This window comes from Choloepus didactylus, chromosome 2 (genome assembly GCF_015220235.1).
Source record: "Choloepus didactylus isolate mChoDid1 chromosome 2, mChoDid1.pri, whole genome shotgun sequence".
Taxonomy (NCBI): domain Eukaryota; kingdom Metazoa; phylum Chordata; class Mammalia; order Pilosa; family Megalonychidae; genus Choloepus; species Choloepus didactylus.
This window is the reverse complement of record NC_051308.1, coordinates 32468695-32493621: the sequence shown is the minus strand read 5'-3', so window position 1 is coordinate 32493621 and position 24927 is coordinate 32468695. Positions and strand designations below refer to the sequence as shown.

The 24927-nt window shown below is 36.6% G+C and overlaps 1 protein-coding gene across 11 annotated transcripts in view; it reads right to left on the bottom strand.

Annotated features, from left to right (window-relative positions):
- CDC42BPA (CDC42 binding protein kinase alpha) overlaps positions 1–24927 on the bottom strand; it is a 449333-nt gene that overhangs the window by 294657 nt on the left and 129749 nt on the right. The window contains exon 2 of one of the 11 annotated variants that reach the window (XM_037822680.1): positions 29–186. The exons of the other annotated variants lie outside the window; for them this stretch is intronic. The gene's annotated coding sequence lies outside the window, so the exon portion shown is untranslated. The remainder of the gene's footprint in view (positions 1–28; positions 187–24927) is intronic. 11 annotated transcript variants of the gene reach the window in all.

Below are 24927 nucleotides of genomic sequence, written 5' to 3'. Positions count from 1 at the left end.
AAGCAAGCTAATTAAAAGCTTTTGACACCTGAAGCAGGGGTAGCAGGCCAAAGCAGCAAGCTTTCACAACAAGCTCTGAAGCCCAGAAGCCTTGAAGCTGCCGGAGCAAGGCTGGAGCAGGCAGAAGCGGTGAGCCACCAGGAAACTGTGGACAGGCAACACCCAGGGCGTAAGTTAAAGGTTTTCCTGAAAGCAAAAAGGAAAACCCAGCGTTAAGTTAAGCAGTAAATGACAACAATTGAGTTGTAGAGAGGTTTTTAACTCATTGAGCTGCTGATTTCAATTACATCTTGCTCCTTATTGTTTCCCATAATTTATGCATTTCTTATTGGAATTATGTAAATTATTATTTTATTTTAATAGTTTTTTGTTTTGTTTTATTTTTAAGAAAAAGCATCTTTGATAGAAATGCTTATATCAGATATCCATGCCAGAAGTGAGCCTATATACTGGGTCTAAATCCCTATTTACAAATAACTGGTAGTAAACCAAATACTTGGAGGAAATAATTATATCTTTACAATATTTTTGCATTATAAAATGTTATCTTTGCATTTCCAAACCTATTAGTTGGTTAACGCCACAAGATAAGTAAGCCTAGCAGAGAAATTTGAATCAGGAGTGAATAAGCAGTTAGAGCTCATAATCCAGCCAATGGTGCTTTTTTTTATACAAATTTAATTATGTCATAACAGAGTAAATTATTAGCAATCTCTTTTTGTTATACATAGAGAGCAAGAATTTACAAAAAAAAAAAAAAAGGAAAAAGAAAAAAATGACACCTTCTCATGCTAAATCTCAAATATTTTCAGTCATGCATTAAGTACTCTGAGTTGACTCCTAAGATACAAATTGCACTTGCCTGTGACCCTGCAGGCCTTATTCCTAAATAATTGTTGTTTGCTTCAGCCAACTCCCCAGCCCTGCACTCCGTTCTTCAATTCTCCCAAACATTTGGACTGTACAGCAAATATTGCTATCCTTAACTATCTGCCTAACTTATCCTAATGAGTAACTATAAAAATTCTCCAGTGCCAGGTCCTTTCTTTCAATCCCTTTAATGAAAACAAAATTGTTTTATTTAAGCATTTTTATTAGAGCTTCCTTTTCTTCCCTAGCTGAATCTAAGCTGAGGCTTCAAATCTACCTGAAACCCCACTATTAATTCTCTGTCATTCTCAACAGACCTTTACCACGCTTCACAAATGCCTCATGCCACCCTGCCACCCTTATTCTATCCACCCTTCAAACTGCAGTTAATTACCTATTCTAACACTTCATAGATAACAGATACTTTAAATTTCCTCATACCACCTTTAAATTTTCCTATATTTCCTCCTCTCCTTACCTCTCTTCACTTTAAACCCAGGGAAGAAGAGTCCCTACCACTTTTCAAGGCTAATAGTATCCTTTGAGATCCTGACTCGAGACCTCCCCTTCCTTCCTTTCTTGTCCTTGTTCCATTAAAGATTTCTTTTCTGCCTTCAATCTCCCTTTCTCCTGGCTCTTGGATAGCAACTGGTAAGCTTTTCCAAGACCCTCCTCTATCCAAAAACAAAAAATAAAGCAAAAATTTTATATCCATCCTACCTTCCCCTTAAGGCATTGATGTCAACACCCCTTTTCTATAAGACATCATTTCTCTATAAAACACATTTTTACAGAGTAGTATATGTTTGCTTTTCCCACTTAATCATTTATTTGCTTCCCAATCACTTTCAATCATCTATTTCAATGTAGTTTCTATTTCAATCTAGCAGACTGAAATTATTCTCTCAAAGATCAATGACTTTCTAATTTCTAAATAAAATATATTGTTCTCAATTCTCATCTGCTTCAATCTCTACATTGTTGGACACTGCTGACACTCAGTAAGCTTCCCTTTTTCTTTTCTGTAACCTGTTAAATGTTGTTACCCAAGGATCTTTACTCCTTCCTGACACATTATCTATTCCAAAAGTTCCAAATAATACCTCTATGTTGATGACTCCTAAATCTTCATATCTTAATATCAAGACCCCTATTTCTGGTTGTCAGCTTTCTAGAGTGTCCAGCAAACACCTCAAATTTAACAAGACAAAACCTATATTCCAAACTCATTTACCTAAGTTTCAAACTCAGTCATCTATGGCTTCTACCTTTCACTCACCACTGATTTAAAGTGACTTCTTTCCATTATTTCTCCCACCCATCCTCCTTTTCCACCACCAATGGCCTAGTTAAAGCGCTCATTATTTCATCTGAAAAATGATACAGCCTCAAATCTTGTTACTTCCTGCTGTGCTCTTTATGTTCCTAGAAAAGAAAACTATTTATGGTCCCTGAGCTTCATCTCTCTCCCACACACTGATATTTCTTACTTCTGTGCTTTGCTCATGCTGTTCCCATTCCTAGAATATCCCCCTCCTCAATCACATTCCCTTTGTTCTCTTTTTTTCTGAGGTTTCGTGTGTCAGAATCAGGTGTCAGTCACCTCTTCCAAGAATCTTTAGCATGCATATTCACCATATTACATGCCTCCCTTCCCACACCCACATTTTGGACAGGAATATCTCTTCTGTGCTTTTTATATGACTTTTTTTTAAGCTCTCCTTTCTATGCTGTAGTGTAATCATCTGCTTAGGTATGTTTCCTGCACTGGACTGTGAGATTTTTGAGGGTAAGAACTCTTTTATTCATCTCTATATTCTCAGCAGTTAGTATTACTCCTAAAGTCATACAACTTTGTCTTTTGAACCAGCAAATCCTCTTTGAGAAATTAATTCATAGAAAATCATTTGAAAAGTAGTGAAAGTTTTCCATACAAAAATACTTTAGAGATCATTATTTATAATACAGAGAAACCAGAAACAATCTACATATTTCATTCATTAATTCTACAAATATGTATTGAGTACCTAATATGTACTAGACACTACTGTAGGTGGGGAATTGCAATGAACTGATGCGGAAAAAATCCTATTCTCATTCAGTGTACAATAAGGAAATGATTAAGTAAACTACACAATATGTATATAATGGAATTTATGGAGCCATTAAAAATCAGATTTACAAAGAAATATTTCAATACATGGGAAAAATACAACAAATTTAGTAAGAAACCTTGGTTAGGTATTAATGTTTACAGAAACATCCTATTTTTATTACCTATGCATCGAAATAAAATTGGAAAGAAATGCCTCAATATTATACAAGTAGATCTCAATGCAGTTTACCTGGTCCCTCTTGCTGATTAGACTGTGATCCTATCAAGGGCATGAAACATGACTGGATTATATAATAGATAATTAATAAGTATTGCTTTCATTAGTCAAAACAAACAAGCATTAAATTTAAAAGAATTTCATTTTCCTATCAGTTTTTAATCTGTAATAAGGAAATTATTGTACTTACAATCACCATGCTAACTACTGAGATTAATGAACAAGACAAATTCAGTCTCTACCCTCATAGAGCTAATAGTCTAGTGGTGAAAAGAAACATTAAATACATATGTAAAGAATTTAATAGTTACAAATACAAGTGCTAGGAACAGGTTGTATAGGGGTTCACTTCTCACCTTCCCCATTAAAAAGATAAAAGTATCTTATATCTTTACTCCCATTTATATAAACTTATTCATCCCATTGATTTCATTCTCCCATTAATCCTTTTTTTTTTTCCAACCTTTTGGATATGGAGTTCTCCCAGCACCATTTTGTTTTAAATCTTCATTTTATTGAGATATATTCACATACCATGCAGTCATACAAAACAAATCCTACATTCGATTGCTCACAGCACCATTACATAGTTGTACATTCATCACCTAAATCAATCCCTGACACACACACAAAATAACACACACACAAAAATAACAAGAACAATAATTAAAGTGAAAAGAGCAATTAAAGTAAAAAAAAAGCCTTTGTCTGTTTGTTTCTTTCTTTCTTTCCTTCCCCTATTTTTCTACTCATCCATCCATAAACTAGACAAAGGGGAGTGTGGTCCTTATGGCTTTCCCAATCCCATTGTCACCCCTCATGAGCTACATTTTTATACAATTGTCTTTGAGATTCATGGGTCTGGGTTGTAGTTTGATAGTTTCAGGTATCTACCACCAGCTACCCCAATTCTTTAGAACCTAAAAAGCATTGTCTAAATCGTGCGTAAGAGTGCCCACCAGAGTGATCTCTCTGCTCCTTTTGGAATCTCTCTGCCACTGAAGCTTATTTCATTTCCTTTCACATCCCCATTTTGGTCAAGAAGATGTTCTCCATCCCACGATGCTGGGTCTACATTCCTCCCGGGGAGTCATATTCCACGTTGCCAGGGAGATTCACTCCCCTGGGTGTCTGATTCCACGTAGGGGGGAGGGCAGTGATTTCACCTTTCAAGTTGGCTTAGCTAGAGAGAGAGGGCCACATCTGAGCAACAAAGAGGCATTCGGGAGGAGGCTCTTAGGCACAATTACAGGGAGGCCTAGCCTCTGCTTTGAAGCAACACTCTTCCCAAGGGTAAATCCTGTGGTAGAGGGCTCAACCCATCAAACCACAAGTCCCCTATGTCTGTGGTCATGTTAGCAACCATAGAGGTGGGGTATGCCAATACCCCTGCATGCTCCACAGGCTCCCCAAGAGGGCTCTACATATTTTTTCCTTAACTTTTTTTTTTTTAAATCACCTGTATGAAAAATAAAAAAATAAAAACAAAAGAAATAATAAAAAAAAAAAACATACAATAAAAGAACATTTCAAAGAGACCATAACAAGGGAGTAAGAAAAAGACAATTAACCTAAGATAACTACTTTACTTCCAACATGTTCCTACTCTACTCACGAAAGTTACCTAATAAAGCAACATTTCTGTGAACTTGTTCCTATTATACCCATTAGAAATTAATAGACCATAGTCATTCCTGGGCATTCCCAGAAAGTTAAATTTACAAATGATAGCTTAACTGTTCTTCTTGGATTATTGTTCCCCCTACCTTAATTGCTCTCTATTGCAAGTTCCCCTACATTCTACATTATAAACCATTTGTTTTACATTTTTCAATGTTCACATTAGTGGTAGCATATAATGTTTCTCTTTTTCTACCTGGCTTATTTCGCTCAGCATTATGTCTTCAAGGTTCATCCATGTTGTCATATGTTTCAGGAGATCATTCCTTCTTCCTGCTGTGTAGCATTGCATCGTGTGTATATGCCACATTTTATTTATCCACTCATCTGTTGAAGGACATTTGGGTTGTTTCGATCTCTTGGCAATTGTGAATAATGCTGCTATGAACATTGGCGTGCAGATATCCATTCGTGTCACTGCTTTCCTACCTTCCGGGTATATACCGAGAAGTGCAATCGCTGGATTGAACGGTAACTCTTTATCTAGTTTTTTAAGGAACTGACAGACTGACTTCCAGAGTGGCTGAATCATTATACAGTCCCACCAACAATGAATAAGAGTTCCAATTTAACCACATCCCCTCCAGCATTTGTAGTTTCCTGTTTGTTTAATGGCAGCCATTCTAATCGGTGTGAGATGGTATCTCGTTGTGGTCTTAATTTGCATCTCTCTAATAGCTAGTGAAGCTGAACATTTTTTCATGTGTTTCTTGGCCATTTGTATTTCCTCTTTAGGGAACTGTCTTTTCATATCTTTTGCCAATTTTATAATTGGGCTGTTTGTACTATTGTCACTGAGTTGTAGGATTTCTTTATATATGCAAGATATCAGTCTTTTGTCAGATACATGGTTTCCAAAAATTTTTTCCCATTGAGTTGGCTGCCTCTTTACCTTTTTGAGAAATTCCTTTAAGTTATAAAAACCTCTAAGCTTGAGGAGCTCCCATTTATCTATTTTTTTCTTTTGTTGCATGTGTTTTGGGTGTAAAGTCTAGGAAGTGTCTGCCTAATACAAGGTCTTGAAGACGTTTTCCTACATTATCTTCTAGGAGTTTTATGGTACTTTCTTTTATATTGAGATCTTTGGTCCATTTTGAGATAATTTTTGTGTAGGGGGTGAGGTAGGGGTCCTCTTTCATTCTTTTGGATATGGATATCCAACTCTCCCAGCCCCATTTGTTGAAAAGACCATTATGACCCAGTTCAGTGACTTTGGGGGCCTTATAAAAGAAAAGTCGGCCATAGATCTGGGGGTCTTTCTCCGAATTCTCAATCCGATTCCATTGATCTATATGTCTATCTTTCTGCCAGTACCATGCTGTTTTGACAACTGTGGCTTTATAATAAGCTTCAAAGTCAGGGAGTATAAGTCCTCCCACTTTGTTTTTCTTTTTTAGAGTGTCGTTAGCAATTCGAGGCATCTTCCCTTTCCAAATAAATTTGATAACTAGCTTTTCCAAGTCTGCAAAGTAGGTTGTTGGAATTTTGATTGGGATTGTATTGAATCTGTAGATGAGTTAGGGTAGAATTGACATCTTAATGACATTTAGCCTTCCTATCCATGAACGTGGAATATTTTTCCATCTTTTAAGGTCCCCTTCTATTTCTTTTAGTAGAGTTATGTAGTTTTCTTTGTATAGGTCTTTTATATCTTTGGTTAAGTTTATTCCTAGGTACTTGATTTTTTTAGTTGCTATTGAAAATGGTATCTTTTTCTTGAGTGTCTCTTCAGTTTGTCCATTTCTAGCATATAGAAACATTACTGACTTATGTGCATTAATCCTGTATCCCACTACTTTGCTAAATTTGTTTATTAGCTCTAGTAGCTGTATAGTTGATTTCTCAGGGTTTTCCAGATATAAGATCATATCGTCTGCAAACAATGACAGTTTTACTTCTTCTTTTCCAATTTGGATGCCTTCTTTCTTTGTCTTGCCAGAATGCCCTGGCTAGCACTTCCAGCACAATGTTGAATAACAGTGGTGATAGCGGGTATCCTTGTCTCGTTCCAGATCTTAGAGGGAAGGCTTTCAGTCTCTCACCATTGACTACTATGCTGGCTGTGGGTTTTTCATATATGTTCTTTATCATATTGAGGAAGTTTCCTTCAATTCCTAACTTTTGAAGTGTTTTTATCAAAAACGGATGTTGGATTTTGTCAAAAGCTTTTTCAGCATCTATTCACATGATCATTTGATTTTTCCCTTTCGAATTGTTAATGTGTTGTAATACATTGATTGATTTTCTTATGTTGAACCATCCTTGCATGCCTGGAATGAACCCCACTTGGTCATGGTGTATGATTTTTTTAATGTGTCTTTGGATTCGATTTGCAAGTATTTTGTTGAGGACTTTTGCATCTATACTCATTAGGGAGATTGGCCTGTAGTTTTCCTTTTTTGTAGCATCTTTGCCTGGTTTTGGTATTAGATTGATGTTAGCTTCATAAAATGAGTTAGGTAGTGTTCCATTTTCTTCAATGTTTTGAAAGAGTTTAAGTAAAATTCGTGTCAGTTCTTTCTGGAAAGTTTGGTAGAATTCCCCTATGAAGCCATCTGGCCCTGGGCATTTATTTGTGGGAAGATTTTTGATGACTGATTGGATCTCTTTGCTTGTGATGGGTTGGTTGAGGTTTTCTATTTCTTCTCTGGTCAGTCTAGGTTGTTCACATGTTTCCAGGAAATTGTCCATTTCCTCTACATTATCCAGTTTGTTGCCATACAGTTGTTCATAGTATCCTCTTATAATTTTTTAAATTTCTTCGGGATCTGCAGTTATGTCACCCTTTTCATTCACTATTTTGTTTATATGCGTCTTCTCTCTTTTTGATATTGTCAGTCTAGGTAGGGGCTTGTCAATCTTGTTGATCTTCTCAAAGAACCAACTTTTGGTGACATTTATCCTCTCTATTGTTTTTTTGTTCTCTATGTCATTTATTTCTGCTTTAATCCTTGTTATTTCTTTTCTTCTACTTGGTTTCGGAATGCTTTGCTGTTCATTTTCTAGCTTCTTTAGTTGATCCATTAGTTCTTTGATTTTGGCTCTTTCTTCCTTTTTAATATATGCGTTTAGTGCTATAAATTTCCCCCTCAGTACTGCTTTTGCTGCATCCCATAGGTTTTGGTATGTTGTGTTCTCATTTTCATTCATCTCTATATATTTAGCGATTTCTCTAGCTATTTCTTTTTAGCCCACTGATTATTTTTTTTTTAATCATCATTTTATTGAGATATATTCACATACCACGCAGTCATACAAAACAAATTGTACTTTCGATTGTTTACAGTACCATTACATAGTTGTACATTCATCACCTAAATCAATCCCTGACACCTTCATTAGCACACACACAAAAATAACAAGAATAATAATTAGAGTGAAAAAGAGCAATTGAAGTAAAAAAGAACACTAGGTACCTTTGTCTGTTTGTTTGCTTCCCCTACTTTTCTACACATCCATCCATAAACTAGACAAAGTGGAGTTTGGTCCTTATGGCATTCCCAATCCCACTGTCACCCCTCATAAGCTACATTTTTATACAACTGTCTTCGAGATTCATGGGTTCTGGGTTGTAGTTTAATAGTTTCAGGTATCCACCACCAGCTACCCCAATTCTTTAGAACCTAAAAAAGGTTGTCTAAAGTGTGCGTAAGAGTGCCCACCAGAGTGACCTCTCGGCTCGTTTTGGAATCTCTCTGCCACTGAAGCTTATTTCATTTCCTTTCACATCCCCCTTTTGGTCAAGAAGATGTTCTCCATCCCACGATGCCGGGTCTACATTCCTCCCCGGGAGTCATATTCCACGTTGCCAGGGAGATTCACTTCCCTGGGTGTCTGATCCCACGTAGGGGGGAGGGCAGTGATTTCACCTTTCAAGTTGGCTTAGCCAGAGAGAGAGGGCCACATCTGAGCAACAAAGAGGCATTCAGAGGAGACTCTTAGGCACAAATACAGGGAGGCCTAGCCTCTCCTTTGCAGCAACCGTCTTCCCAAGGGTAAAACTTATGGTAGAGGGCTCAACCCATCAAACCACCAGTCCCCTATGTCTGTGGTCATGTTAGCAACCATGGAGGTGGGGTAGGCGAATACCCCTGCATTCTCCACAGGCTCCTCAAGGGGGCACTAAATCTTTTTTTTTTTTTCCTTGTTTGTCTTTTTTCTTTTTTTTTTTTTTTTAACTTTCCCTTCTTTTTTCGAATCAACTGTATGAAAAAAAAAGTTAAAAAGAAAACAAACATACAATAAAAGAACATTTCAAAGAGACCATAGCAAGGGAGTAAGAAAAAGACAACTAACCTAAGATAACTGCTTAACTTCCAACATGTTCCTACTTTACCCCAAGAAAGTTACATAATATAGCAACATTTCAGTGAACTTGTTCCTACTACATCCATCAGAAATTAACAGACCATAGTCATTTCTGGGCATCCCCAGAACGTTAAATAGCTTATCTGTTCTTCTTGGATTATTGTTCCCCCTTCCTTAATTGCTCTCTACTGCTAGTTCCCCTACATTCTACATTATAAACCATTTGTTTTACATTTTTCAAAGTTCACATTAGTGGTAGCATATAATATTTCTCTTTTTGTGCCTGGCTTATTTCGCTCAGCATTATGTCTTCAAGGTTCATCCATGTTGTCATATGTTTCACCAGATCGTTCCTTCTTACTGCCGCGTAGTATTCCATCGTGTGTATATACCACATTTTATTTATCCACTCATCTGTTGAAGGACATTTGGGTTGTTTCCATCTCTTGGCAATTGTGAATAATGCTGCTATGAACATTGGCGTGCAGATATCTGTTCGTGTCACTGCCTTCCGATCTTCCGGGTATATACCGAGAAGTGCAATCGCTGGATCGAATGGTAGCTCTATATCTAGTTTTCTAAGGAACTGCCAGACTGACTTCCAGAGTGGCTGAACCATCATACAGTCCCACCAACAATGAATAAGAGTTCCAATTTCTCCACATCCCCTCCAGCATTTGTAGTTTCCTGTTTGTTTAATGGCAGCCATTCTAACCGGTGTTAGATGGTATCTCATTGTGGTCTTAATTTGCATCTCTCTAATAGCTAGTGAAGCTGAACATTTTTTCATGTGTTTCTTGGCCATTTGTATTTCCTCTTCAGAGAACTGTCTTTTCATATCTTTTGCCCATTTTATAATTGGGCTGTCTGTACTATTGTCATTGAGTTGTAGGATTTCCTTGTATATGCAAGATATCAGTCTTTTGTCAGATACATGGTTTCCAAAAATTTTTTCCCATTGAGTTGGCTGCCTCTTTACCTTTTTGAGAAATTCCTTTGAGGTGCAGAAACTTCTAAGCTTGAGGAGTTCCCATTTATCTATTTTCTCTTTTGTTGCTTGTGCTTTGGGTGTAAAGTCTAGGAAGTGGCCTCCTAATACAAGGTCTTGAAGATGTTTTCCTACATTATCTTCTAGGAGTTTTATGGTACTTTCTTTTATATTGAGATCTTTGGTCCATTTTGAGTTAATTTTTGTGTAGGGGGTGAGGTAGGGGTCCTCTTTCATTCTTTTGGATATGGATATCCAACTCTCCCAGCCCCATTTGTTGAAAAGACCATTATGGCTCAGTTCGGTGACTTTAGGGGCCTTATCAAAGATCAGTCGGCCATAGATCTGAGGGTCTATCTCTGAATTCTCAATTCGATTCCATTGATCTATATGTCTATCTTTGTGCCAGTACCATGCTGTTTTGGCAACTGTGGCTTTATAATAAGCTTCAAAGTCAGGGAGTGTAAGTCCTCCCACTTCGTTTTTCTTTTTTAGAGTGTCTTTAGCAATTCGAGGCATCTTCCCTTTCCAAATAAATTTGATAACTAGCTTTTCCAAGTCTGCAAAGTAGGTTGTTGGAATTTTGATTGGGATTGCATTGAATCTGTAGATGAGTTTGGGTAGAATTGACATCTTAATGACATTTAGCCTTCCTATCCATGAACATGGAATATTTTTCCATCTTTTAAGGTCCCCTTCTATTTCTTTTAGTAGAGTTATGTAGTTTTCTTTGTATAGGTCTTTTACATCTTTGGTTAAGTTTATTCCTAGGTACTTGATTTTTTTAGTTGCTATTGAAAATGGTATCTTTTTCTTGAGTGTCTCTTCAGTTTGTTCATTTCTAGCATATAGAAACATTACTGACTTATGTGCATTAATCTTGTATCCCGCTACTTTGCTAAATTTGTTTATTAGCTCTAGTAGGTGTATCGTTGATTTCTCAGGGTTTTCTAGATATAAGATCATATCATCTGCAAACAATGACAGTTTTACTTCTTCTTTTCCAATTTGGATGCCTTTTATTTCTTTGTCTTGCCGGATTGCCCTGGCTAGCACTTCCAGCACAATGTTGAATAACAGTGGTGACAGCGGGCATCCTTGTCTTGTTCCTGATCTTAGAGGGAAGGCTTTCAGTCTCTCACCATTGAGTACTATGCTGGCTGTGGGTTTTTCATATATGCTCTTTATCATGTTGAGGAAGTTTCCTTCAATTCCTACCTTTTGAAGTGTTTTTATCAAAAAGGGATGTTGGATTTTGTCAAATGCTTTTTCAGCATCTATTGAGATGATCAATTGATTTTTCCCCTTCGAGTTTTTAATGTGTTGTAATACATTGATTGTTTTTCTTATGTTGAACCATCCTTGCATGCCTGGAATGAACCCCACTTGGTCATGGTGTATGATTTTTTTAATGTGTCTTTGGATTCGATTTGCAAGTATTTTGTTGAGGATTTTTGCATCTATATTCATTAGGGAGATTGGCCGGTAGTTTTCCTTTTTTGTAGCATCTTTGCCTGGTTTTGGTATTAGATTGATGTTAGCTTCATAAAATGAGTTAGGTAGTGTTCCATTTTTTTCAATGTTTTGAAAGAGTTTGAGTAAGATTGGTGTCAGTTCTTTCTGGAAAGTTTGGTAGAATTCCCCTGTGAAGCCATCTGGCCATGGGCATTTATTTGTGGGAAGATTTTTGATGACTGATTGGATCTCTTTGCTTGTGATGGGTTGGTTGAGGTCTTCTATTTCTTCTCTGGTCAGTCTAGGTTGTTCATATGTTTCCAGGAAATTGTCCATTTCTTCTACATTATCCAGTTTGTTGCCATACAGTTGTTCATAATATCCTCTTATAATTTTTTTAATTTCTTCAGGATCTGCAGTTATGTCACCTTTTTCATTCATTATTTTGTTTATATGGGTCTTCTCTCTTTTTGATTTTGTCAGTCTAGCTAGGGGCTTGTCAATCTTGTTGATCTTCTCAAAGAACCAACTTTTGGTGATATTTATCCTTTCTATTGTTTTTTGTTCTCTATGTCATTTATTTCTGCTTTAATCCTTGTTATTTCTTTTCTTCTACTTGGTTTAGGATTGGTTTGCTGTTCATTTTCTAGCTTCTTCAGTTGATCCATTAGTTCTTTGATTTTGGCTCTTTCTTCCTTTTTAATATATGCGTTTAGTGCTATAAATTTCCCCCTTAGCACTGCTTTTGCTGCATCCCATAGGTTTTGGTATGTTGTGTTCTCATTTTCATTCGTCTCTATATATTTAGCAATTTCTCTTGCTATTTCTTCGTTAACCCACTGATTGTTTAGGAGTGTGTTGTTTAACCTCCAGGTATTTGTGAATTTTCTAAGTCTCTGATGGTTATTGACTTCTAATTGTATTCCATTGTGGTCAGAGAATGTGCTTTGAATAATTTCAATCTTTTTAAATTTATTGAGGCTTGTTTTATGTCCCAGCATATGATCTATTCTGGAGAAAGTTCCGTGAGCACTAGAAAAGTATGTGTATCCTGGTGATTTGGGATGTAATGTCCTGTAGATGTCTGTTAAATCTAATTCATTTATCAGATTGTTTAGGTTTTCAACTTCCTTATTGGTCTTCTGTCTGGTTGATCTATCTATAGGAGAGAGTGATGTGTTGAAGTCTCCCACAATTATTGTGGAAACATCAATTGCTTCCTTTAGTTTTGCCAGTGTTTCTCTCATGTATTTTGTGGCACCTTGATTGGGTGCATAGACATTTACGATTGTTATTTCTTCTTGCTGAATTGCCCCTTTTATTAGTATGTAGTGGCCTTCTTTGTCTCTCAAAACATCCCTGCATTTGAAGTCTATTTTATCTGAGATTAATATTGCTACACCTGCTTTCTTTTGGCTGTAGCTTGCATGAAATATTTTTTTCCATCCTTTCACTTTCAGTTTCTTTGTGTCCCTGTGTCTAAGATGAGTCTCTTGTATGCAACATATTGATGGTTCATTTTTTTTGATCCATTCTGCGAATCTATATCTTTTAATTGGGGAGTTTAATCCATTTACATTCAACGTTAAAACCGTGAAGGCATTTCTTGAATCGGCCATCTTATCCTTTGGATTATGTTTGCCATATTTTTCCCTCTCTCTATTAATATCCTTTATTGTACCCATACCGAATCTCTTTAGTACTGAACCTTTCTCCAAGTCTCTCTGTCCTGTCTTTGTTTTTCTGTCTGTAGGGCTCCCTTTAGTATCTCCAGTAGGGCAGGTAGCTTGTTAGCAAGTTCTCTCAGCATTTGTTTGTCTGTGTAAAATATAAGCTCTCCCCCAAATTTGAAGGAGAGTTTTGCTGGATAAAGTATTCTTGGTTGGAAATTTTTCTCACTCAGAATTTTAAATATATCGTACCACATCCTTCTCTCCTCCATGGTGGCTGCTGAGTAGTCACTACTTAGTCTTATGCTGTTTCCTTTGTATGTGGTGAATTGCTTTTCTCTTGCTGCTTTCAGAACTTGCTCCTTCTCTTCCGTGTTTGACCGTGTGATCAGTATATGCCTCGGAGTGGGTTTATTTGGATTTATTCTATTTGGAGTTCACTGGGCATTTATGATTTGTGTATTTATGGTGTTTAGAAGATTTGGGAAGTTTTCCCCAACAATTTCTTTGAATACTCTTCTTAGACGTTTACCCTTCTCTTCCCCTTCTGGGATACCAATGAGTCTTATATTCAGACGTTTTATATTATCTATCATATCCCTGAGGTCAATTTTGATTTTTTCGATTTTTTTCCCAATTCTTTCTTTTGTGCTTTCATTTTCCATTCTGTCATCTTCCAGGTCACTGATTCGTTGTTCAGCTTCCTCTAGTCTTGTACTATGAGTATCCAGAATATTTTTAATTTGGTCAACAGTTTCTTTAATTTCCATAAGATCATCTATTTTTTTATTTAGTCTTGCAGTGTCTTCTTTATGCTCTTCTAGGGTCTTCTTGTTATCCTTTGTTTCCCGTACTATGGTCTCATTGTTAATCCTTAGTTATTTGATTAGTTGCTCTAGGTACTGTGTCTCTCCTGATATTTTGATTTGGGTGCTTGGGCTTGGGTTCTCCATATCGTCTGGTTTTTTCATATGCTTTATAATTTTCTGTTGTTTTTGGCCTCTTGGCATTTGCTTAACTTGATAGGGTTCTTTTAGGATTTGTAGACCAAATGAAATCCTTATCTCTAATTTTTCAGATTTACAGCTTCGTGGAGTACATTTTCTCTAACTAACCAGCAGGTGGCGTCCACGAGCCACCTGTACTCCACAAGGCAGTTCTCCCCTGCTTTGTCTTTGTGGTGAGTGGGGGAGTGAGTCTTGTGGGGTACAATTGGTGTACCAAGCTTGCGTGTGTAGTTGTTGTTGCCCGCCCTGTATATGGGGCATGTGTCTGGGCAGTCAGGGAGGGGGGGTGGCTCTAACAATCAAATCTCCCTGGTGTTCCTGGAGTTTTAAAGCTGCTGCAATAGTCCAGTCCTTCAGTTCAGTCCTGCCACAGTTTGTCTCTGCCACTGACCCACAAGTCCTTGGTATTGGCTTATGACTCCTGAGACTTGCTAGTGGGTCCCTCTTCCAGGCTGTGCACCCCCTGGTCCTCTGTTGAGGGATGACTGTGCTATGTCACAGGTGAGTGCCGCCCCCCAGGGCGGTTCTGGGCTGCTAGGCTGTGTAGGGAGGCTCCCAGTCTACTGAAATGATGGCTGAATGGGGCTTTGTTAATTCACACTGCTCCACCTTCCCAACTCTGGGACAATCAGCTGAGGCTGCAGGGAAGGCTAATGTCCACGCCCAGTTTTGTGGTATGTGCGTGTTATTTGAAGTACTTCCGTCACACTGGGTTGTCTGGGGCAGCTCTGGGCTATGGGGCTGGTGACAGGCAGGAGTGTTTCCTGTCCACCAGGATGATGGCTGTGAGTGGACACCCCCTTTTCTTGGGAAGTTGTGGTGTTTAGTGAATTTTCTCAGCCACTGGATTATTGCCTTTTGTCTCAGAGCTCTCTTAGTTCTGCTCTTGTCTTGACCTGCCCAAATTGCAAGTCTTTGAGGCTCTCTGTATTGGGCTTCTTAGAGTAATTGTTTTAGAAAAAGAAAAAAAGGATTAAAAAAAAAAGGTGGGGTCCTCCTCACAGATCTAATGGGTTACTGAAATGCTAAGAGACAAAGTAATTAGGGCCATTAAGGAAAGGTCCACAGGGCAGAGAGATCAGCTTTTCTTCGGGATTTGCATATGAGCCTCAGGGCCTGAGCTCTGCCCTTCCCCTTTCTATGTTCACCAGAACTCCAAAATTCCTCCGCTTTTATTTTGGAGTTTTTCGTGCTGTTTTTTTCTATGCCTGTCTCCTCTCTGCTGGGCTGGCTGCTCTCAGATTCTCTGGTGTCTGGTCTCAGTCTATCTATGGTTAGAGTTTGGATCAGTAGAATGAGTTTCTGATAAGGGCTGCCACGGCAGTTCTCCCTTCTCCTTCCCGGAGCTGACGGCCCCTCCTCCCACGGGACTGAGCCTGGCAGGGAGGGGTGCGGGTCCCCTGGCCACAAAAACTTACAGATTTCTCTGATCTCAGCAGTTCCATGTTTTCATGAGTGTTGTTGTATAAAGTATGCCCGAAGTCAGATTGCTCTGTGGTGTCCAGTCCACGCAGTTCCTGGCTTTCTACCTACTCTCCTGGAGGAGTAACTAAAACATACAGCTCACCAGTCCGCCATCTTGCCCCGCCTCCGCAGCTTGGATTTTGATAGGGATTTTGTTGACTATGTAGATCTATTTGGGGAGTAGTACCATCTTAACAGTATTACATCTTCCAATCCATGAACACAGGCTTTCTTTCCATTTGTCTAGGACTTCTTTAATTTCTTTTAATGATGTTTTGTAGTTTGGCTTCATTAAAAAAAAATATTTTTTTGCTGGGTATAGAATCCTACTGTGCCAGTTTAGATGTATTATGTGCCCCAAACGCCAATATCTTTGATACAATCTTGTGTGGGCAGTCATATTAGTGTTAAATTAGATCGTAATTCTTTGAGTGTTTCCACGGAGATTCGACCCACTCAACTATAGGTGATAACCCTGATTAGATAATTTCCATGGAGGTGTAGCCCTGCCCATTCAGCCTGGTCCTTGATTAGTTTACTAGAGCACTATGTAAGTTAAGACAAAGGAGCGAGCTTGTTACAGCCAAGAGGACACTTTGAAGAACACACAGGAGCTGAGAGAGCAGCTGAAGCTGAGAAACACATTGTGAAGATGGATGAAGTTGACACTGACATTTTGGAGAATGCCATTTTGAAACACAACCTGGGAGCAAGCAGATGCCAGCCATGTGCCTTCCCAGCTAACAGAGGTTTTCTGGATGCCAATGGCCTTTCTCCAGTGAAGGTACCCTTTGTTGATGCCTTAACTGGAACATTTAATGGCCTTATTACTGTAACTTTTTAACCAAATAAACCCCCTTTATAAAAGCCAATCCATTTCTGGTACTTTGCATAAGGCAGCATTAGCAAACCAGAATACCTATGTTGACAAGTTTTCTTCTTTCAGCAGTTTTAAGATGCCATTTTCCACTATAGTCCATTTCTATCATAGCTCTTTTGAAAGTCAGGTATCCTTTTTTCTCTAGCTAATATTAAAATTTTCTCCTTATCTTTGATTTTCAGAAATCTTACTATGCTGTGCCTGGGTAATTTTTTTGCATATTTATCATGTCAAGGGATTGTAGGACTTGTTGGATTTACATATAGACTTATGGCTTCAGTTAGCTTTGGAAAATTCTCAGCAATTATCTCTTCAAAACTGTTTCTGTCCCATTCTCTCTCTTTTTCATCTCCTTCTGGAACTTTACAAATATATATATGTTAAATTTTTTGCTATGTCTAATATAAATCTTAATTTAATTCTTTCTCTCCATGCTTCAGTCTGGATATTTTCTACTGACCAGTTCACTATTCTCTCTTCAGCTTGTTCAATTTGCTGTGAAACCTATCTGTTGAGTTTTACTTTAAATCACTGTATGTTTCACTTCTAGCCTAGGGGCAGATAACCTTGATCCAATCTGGGTTTCAGTCTTGTAAGGGTTAGCCTATTTCATTTGTCCCTATTTTTAGGGTATATTCCTTAAGAGGTCTCAACTGAATACCTGAGGTATTTAACAGAGTCCTCTTCTTTATTAAAACCTGAACTCCAATTTCTGTTTTTCCTGCCTGTGAGGCTGATGAAAGTTCTCCTTAACTTCTCTGCCACTGCATTAAAGTAATGGAGGTGCCTCCAAGAGAAAAAGGTATGCTCAATGTTGCATACACTTCCCAACAGACTTTTCTCTGGAATTCGAAGCATCTTCAGTCCTCACTGATTTCACAGTTCTCTCATACCATCAAACAAATTGATTTGTATTCTAATCAAGGTTTTCTAGCTGTTTTCAGCAAAAGGGATGGACTGATACAAGCAAGTGTGTAATAATCTGACTCAGAAGTTCCATGCAAATTATTCAGTGTGTTAAATTTTTCAAAATATTCCACTGGATTTTGACTGGCATTTCATAAAGTTTATAGATTAATTTAGAGAGAAGGACATTTTTACAAAAATACTGTACCATCTCTCTTCATGCTATTTCTATTATTCTGATCTTTTAATCACATAGTATAACTGTGTTTTTAATTTTTCTCCACATAGATCTTATGCATTCTTTGTTAAGTTAAATCCTAGAAACTTGATCATTTTGATTCTTATTCTGAATGTTATCTCATATGATCATCTTTTTAATCTAGATGATTAGATTACAGAGGAATTCTACCAATTTTTATAAGAGATTTTATTTGACAAAATATTAAATTATCTTATTACCCATAATTTTTTCTATTGCTTCTGTAGATTTTTATAGGTAGATGATCTATAAATACTTAAAGGTTTATTTTTCACCTTCCAATCCTGTTAATTCATTTCTTTTTCTTTTATTAATGCTCTGGCTAGGAACTCTAATAACATTTAAAACTATATTGGTTTTAAGCTTCTTTGCTTTGTTGATGATCTTACATGGAAAACATCTAAAGATTCTCCATTAAAGGTTTGCTTCAGGCATTTGGAACATATACTTTATCAAATTAAGATCATCACCCTTTTATTCTTATTTTGTGAGTTTTTATAAAAATCTGTATTGAACTTATATACTTTTTCTGTATCTATTGAAATAACCATGTGATTTTCATCCTAGAAACCAACAACTGTTAAATATCATACTAACAATTTCAGAGACAAAACCAGGTTTTGATAATAACTGCCCTCTATTTATTAGATTTCTGGCCTCATTTTAATTATTTTCTTCCTTCTTGTTTACTCTGTGGTTCTTTTTCCTACTTCTTCAATTCATATTTGGCTCATTAGTTACCACAGTTTTCCTGATGATTCTTGATTATTTCCCCACATAAACTTCAGAATTAGCCAAATAACTGGTACATATATTGGAATTGTTTACTCTATTAATTAGAAAGAATTAACACTTTTATTGTATAGCCATTATAAAGGTATTTTTTTCTTACATTATCTTCTGTGGTTGTTTAAATAAACAAAAGTTAACAACATCTGTGTGTATATACATATGTAATTACTAAATTATCTCTTATTTGTATTAAGTTTCAGTTTTTATATTGGGTTTTCAGAATATAGACTAAAATCATAGTTGCAAATTGAAGTTTTAACTCTTACTTTCCAAATCTTATGCCCAATTCCGTAAGATAGTGGCTTTTTGGCAGAAATTTTGTGTGTTTATGTCTGTGTCATTTCAATTCATTTCCTTTTGACTATAGGCAATTTATTTTATATCACCCTGTAGTTTTTGCACTGGCAGAATGAGAGCAAAATTAACAACAGGAAGAAAATGAACAGTGACATCTCTGCAATGAGTAAGAATGTCGTGACACCCTTTAAAAGATGCTAAATTATTTGAGTGAAAAAAAAAAAAGATGCATAATCAAGAGAAACTACAGAGAAAATAATGCAAGAAAGTCTGGCTGAAAAGCCAACAGAGGAATCAAAAGAGAACATTAGAAAATATTCGAATATCCCAAGAGAAGTCGGGAAAAGAGCAACAGAAGAACAATGATGAGACAAATAAATAAAAAAATAATGAATAGTATACATAAGTCTACCATATTTATAAATATATTAATTGCAAATGCTCTAAACCAGGGTATCAAAAACTATGGCCTGAAGGTCAAATCTGGCCCACTGCCTTTTATTTGAACACAGATACTTCCATTCATTTACATATTTCCTGCATTTTTCCACTAAATTGACAAAGCAGAGTGGTTGCAACAGAAACGACATGGCTCGAAAAGTCTAAAATATTTACTATTTGGTACTTTATATAAAAGATTTGTTGACCCATGAGGTAAACACCTTAATTAAAATGTAAATATTTTTAGAATGTATTTTAAAAGCCAAACCTAATTATATACCATCCACAAGAGAGTCACTTTAAATACAAATGCAAAAATGATTGATAGGGAAATCAGAGAGAAGACAGCGGCATAGGGAGGAGTGGAAGTTAGTTAGTCCCCACAGAGCAACTATAAACAACCAGGAACAACTAGTAAAAGATCTGGAATAACTGCTGGGAGACGACTGTGACTGTCCACACAGCGTGCAACAATCTGGATAGGGAGAAATGCCCAAGATCGCAGCATAAAATCTGTAAGTAAAAACTGTGGACCCGAGCTGAGAGCCCCTCCCTCACGGCAGTCTGAACTGCAAAGCCTCCCTGTGATAGCAGCACTCTCTTAACAAGTGAATATACCTCAGCCCAGCTCCAACTGGGGTTTTAATGTTAGCTGCTCAATACAAACTATGAATCCCCAACAAGCAGACAGAGGCTTTTAGTGATGACTGACCTTGGAAAGGGGACATATCTGTCTCAGGACAAGGAGCTCAAAGGATCAGGTGCTATCTCTGGATGATAGGTGAATCTGGGAGCCATAGACTGACCCTAAAAGGGGGCTTTCTGTCCCTTTCTCTCTCTCTCTCAACCTGGGTGGCTCAGTGGAGAAAGCCTCAGCTGTTTTCAGCTGGCAGTGCTGGTGGAGACAGCAGAGTCAGAGAAACCAAGAATCTATTTATATGCAAATAACCTCTCTCTAGGGGGCATATCTTCCCTAAGAGGAAGAAGGCAGTGCCAAGCTCTACCACCTGCCTTCCATTTGGAACCAGACCCTAGAGCCTGGGGAAAAACAGCCATGGGCCACACCTCCTTACACCAGTCTGGAGTGACAGGCTGATAGGCGCCACCTGCTGGGCAGAAAAGCACAGGGTGTGTCAATCCTCAAAGACACACCATCAGGTAAACTGGATACTAAATATTTCCTCCTTCTGGGACCTGAGCCTGTTCTGGTCTGGGAAAACCTGATTGGGGTAACCAAGGAAACCAGATGCCAAGACATCAGAAAACTACAACCTATACTAAGAAAAATGAAGTTATGGCCCAGTCAAAGAAACAAACTTACACTTCAACTGAAACACAGGAATTTAAACAACTAATGCTGAATCAATTCAAAAGTTTAGGGAAGATATGGCAAAAGAGATAAAGGCTATTTAGAAAACACTGGGCTTACATAAGGCAGAAACTGAAAGTTCGAAAAAACAGCTGACAGAATCTATGGAAATGAAAGGCACAACACAAGAGACAAAAGACACAATGGAAAGATACAACAGCAGATCTCAAGAGGCAGAAGAAAACATTCAGGAACTAGAGAACAAAACACCTGAAAGCCTACACACAAAAGAACAGATAGAGAAAAGAATGGAAAAATATGAGCAAAATCTCTGGGAACTTAAGGACAAAACGAAATGCAAGAATGTACGTGTCATGTGTGTCCAAGAAGGAGAAGAGAAGGGAAAAGGGGCAGAAGCAATAATAGAGGAAATAATCAATGAAAATTTCACATCTCTAATGAAAGACATAAAATCACAGATCCAAGAAGCACAGCCTATCCCAAACAGAATAGATCTGAATAGGCCTATGCCAAGACACTTAATAATCACATTATCAAACGTCAAAGACAAAGAGAGAATCCTGAAAGCAGCAAAAGAAAAGCAATCCATCACATACAAAGGAAACTTGATAAGACTATGTGCAGATTTCTCAATAAAAACCATGGAGGCAAAAAGGAAGGGGGTGATATATTAAAGATAGTGAAAAAGAAAAACCACCAACCAGAATCCTATATCCATCAAAACTGTCCTTCAAATACGAAGGAGAGTTTAAAATATTCTCAGCCAAACAATGAGAGAGTTTGTGAACAAGATACCTGCTCTACAGGAAACACTAAAGGGAGCACTACAGACATATAGCAAAACACAGGAGGGAGAGGTTTGGAACACACTTTTCATTGACGGTAGCACAGCAACGTAAGTATACTGAACAAGGATAACTAAGAATATAGTTGAAAGAGGAAGGTTAGGAGCATGTGGGACACCAGAACTGAAGAGGAAAGATAAACACTGGGACTGTATAACTCAGTGAAATCTAGAGTGTTCAACAATTGTGATAAAATGTACAAATATGTTTTTTCATGAGGGAGAACAAATAAATGTCAACTTTGTAAGGTGTTAAAAATAGGGAGGTATTGGGGGAAAAATGCAATCAATGTAAACTAGAGACTATAATTAACAGAAACATCATATTATGCTTCCTTTAATATAACAAAGGCAATATACCAAGGCTAAATGCATTTAAGAGGGGGGCATAAGGGAGGAGTACAGAATGCTTGGCATTGGTAATGTTGTCTGACTATTCTACTTTAGTTTAAGGTAATCTTTCCTTTTGCTGCTTTCTAGTTGTCATTTTTTTTCTCTTTCTTTTTTTCTTTTTCTTTTGCCTCTCTACTTTCTCTGACTCTTCCTCCTGCTTCGTGGAAGAAATGGAGGTGTCCTTATAAGTGGTGAGGGTGGCTATACAGGGAACCATCGATTGTCTACTTAGGATGGAATATATGGGCTGTGAAAAAAAAACATCTTAAAAAAAAATGGTTGATGAAGAAACCTTGAGGGGAATATACTGAGTGAAATAAGCCAGACACATAAGGACAAATATTGCAGGGTCTCACTGATAGGAACTAATTATAATATGTAAACTCACAATCATGAAACATAAGATACCAGGATATAAAAAGAGGCTAAAGAATGGGGAGCAGTTGCTTATTATGAGCAGAATGTTCTACTAGGTTGAACTTAAATGTTTGGAGATGAACAGAGGTGATGGTAGTATGCTGTGAGAATAACTATCAGTGCTTAATGGTGCATGAATGTGGTGGAAAGGGAAAGCTCAGGGTCATGTATGTCACCAGAAGCAAAGCTGCAGGTTAAAAGATGTAAACGTATAAAACAGTGAACTTTGTGGTGGGCAATGTCTGTGATTAACTGTACAAACATTAGAAATCTCTTTCATGAACCAGAACAAATGTACGACACTACAACCAGAAGATAATAATATAGGGCCATATAGGAAAAAAAGATACACCTATTGCAAACTACATACTATAGTTAGTAGTATTTCAATGTTCTTTCATAAATAGTAACAAATACACTATACCAATACTAATAGTCAACAATGGAGGGGGTGTGGTTAGGGGTATGGGAAGATTGGAGTCTCCTTTTTTTTTGTCTTTATTTCTTTTCTAGACTAATGAAAATGTTCTAAAAATTGGAAAAAATATTAAATGTGGTGATGAATGCACAGCTATATGATAGTACCAGGGGCAATTGATTGTACACTTTGGATCTTTAGATAATTGTATGGTATGTGAACAATCACAATTTTTTAAAATGTGATAATAAAAAAAGATTAAATTTAATTTAAAAAAAATGATTGATAGGAAAAGATTCAAAACATTAAGAAGCTGGCTATATTACTGAGATAAATTAGACCACAAGACAAGAAATATTATCTTGCATAAAAGGAAGAGGGCATAACAATTGTAAATGTGTATATGCCTCTTAAATGTCAAAATGCCTGAAGTAAAAACTGATAGAACTATAAGGGGAAATAGACATACCCACAATTACATTTGAAGATTTTAATAACCCCTTTTCAATAGCTGATAGAACTAAATAAAAATCAGTAAATTATAAAAGATCTTAATGACAGCATCAATCATCTTAATTTGACATTCATAAAACACTACAAATAAATGTAGAATAAACATTATTTTCAGGTGTACATGGAATATTCACAAAGATAGACCATATAGTAACCATAAAACAAATTTCAATAAATTTCAAAAATATTGAAAAAGTAGAGAGGATGTTATCTGCACAAAACAAAAATAAATCAGAGAACAAGATAACTTTATAACCCACAATTATTTAAATTAAATGATACACTTAATAACCCATGAGTCAAAGAAGTAGTCAAGGAGGAAATTAGTATTTGGAAGAGAATGATAATGAAACACAACATATCAAACTTTGTGGTATGCACCTAATCAGTGTTCAAAGGGAAATTTATAGATTTATGCTAAAGTTGGAATGAAAGGAATTAAAGGCCTACACTTCTACCTTGAGAAGCAAGAAAAAGATAAAAAAAATTAAACCAAAAGAAAGTAGCAGGCAAGAAATAACAAAAATAAAAACAGAAATTTTAAAAGTGAAAGACAGACAAAAATAGAGACAATTCACAAAATTTAAAGTAGATTTGTCCAATAATAATAACACTGAAAAACCTCTAGCAGGATTGGTCAAGAATAAGATGGACAACCATAAATTTATCATATAAGCAATGAAAAAGGGAACATCACCTCAGACTCTATAGACATCAAGAAGATAATAAAGGAATGTTATGAACTTTATGAAAATAAATTTGATAACTAAAACAAATATAAAAATTCCATGAAAAACTGAAAACTTACGAAAACTGACACAAGATGAAACAGAAAATCTAAATGCTCTATTTCATAAAATTATAATTGTATTTCCCCACAAAGAAAAAACCCACAAAGAAACAAGTCCACATAGTTTCACTGATAAATTCAGTCAAACATGTAAGGAAAAAAACATAAAAATCTTAAATAAAATCTTTCAAAAATTAGAGAAAGAACAAATACTTCCCAATTGGTTTTATAAGGTCAACAGAACCCTACTGTCAAAACCTGACAAAGATATGATAAAAAATAAAATTTTACACCATTTCTCATCAATATAGATGGAGAATTAGTTAACAAAATATTAACAAACTGAATAGAAGAATATCTCAAAAGGAAAGAAAATCATGACCAAATGAGGTTTACCTCAGGAAATGGTTTACTATTTGAGAAATCAATCACAATGATCCACCATATAATCAGAATAAAGGAGCAATCCATGATTATTTCAATAGACACAGAAAAAGCAAATGACCAGTAATTATCACCCATTAATGAGTAATTTAAAAAATTCTCAGCAAACTAGTAATAGAAAACAATTTCCTCAACCACAAATACGGCACTTGCAAAAAACATCTACAATTAGCTTCATACTTAATGGTGAAGCACAGAACCATTTCTCCCTAAGTTCAGAAATAAAGTAAGCATGTCCACTCACATTACACCTGTTGAACTCTGTACCAGAAGTCCAAGATAGTGCAATACATCAAGATAAAGAAATAAAAGCTATCAACTCTAGAAAGTAAAAAGTATACTGTCCTTATTCTCAGAAAATACAATTGTTTACAAGGAAAATTAAAAAAGCAGCAAACAAAACAAAAACTATTACAACACAATAAATG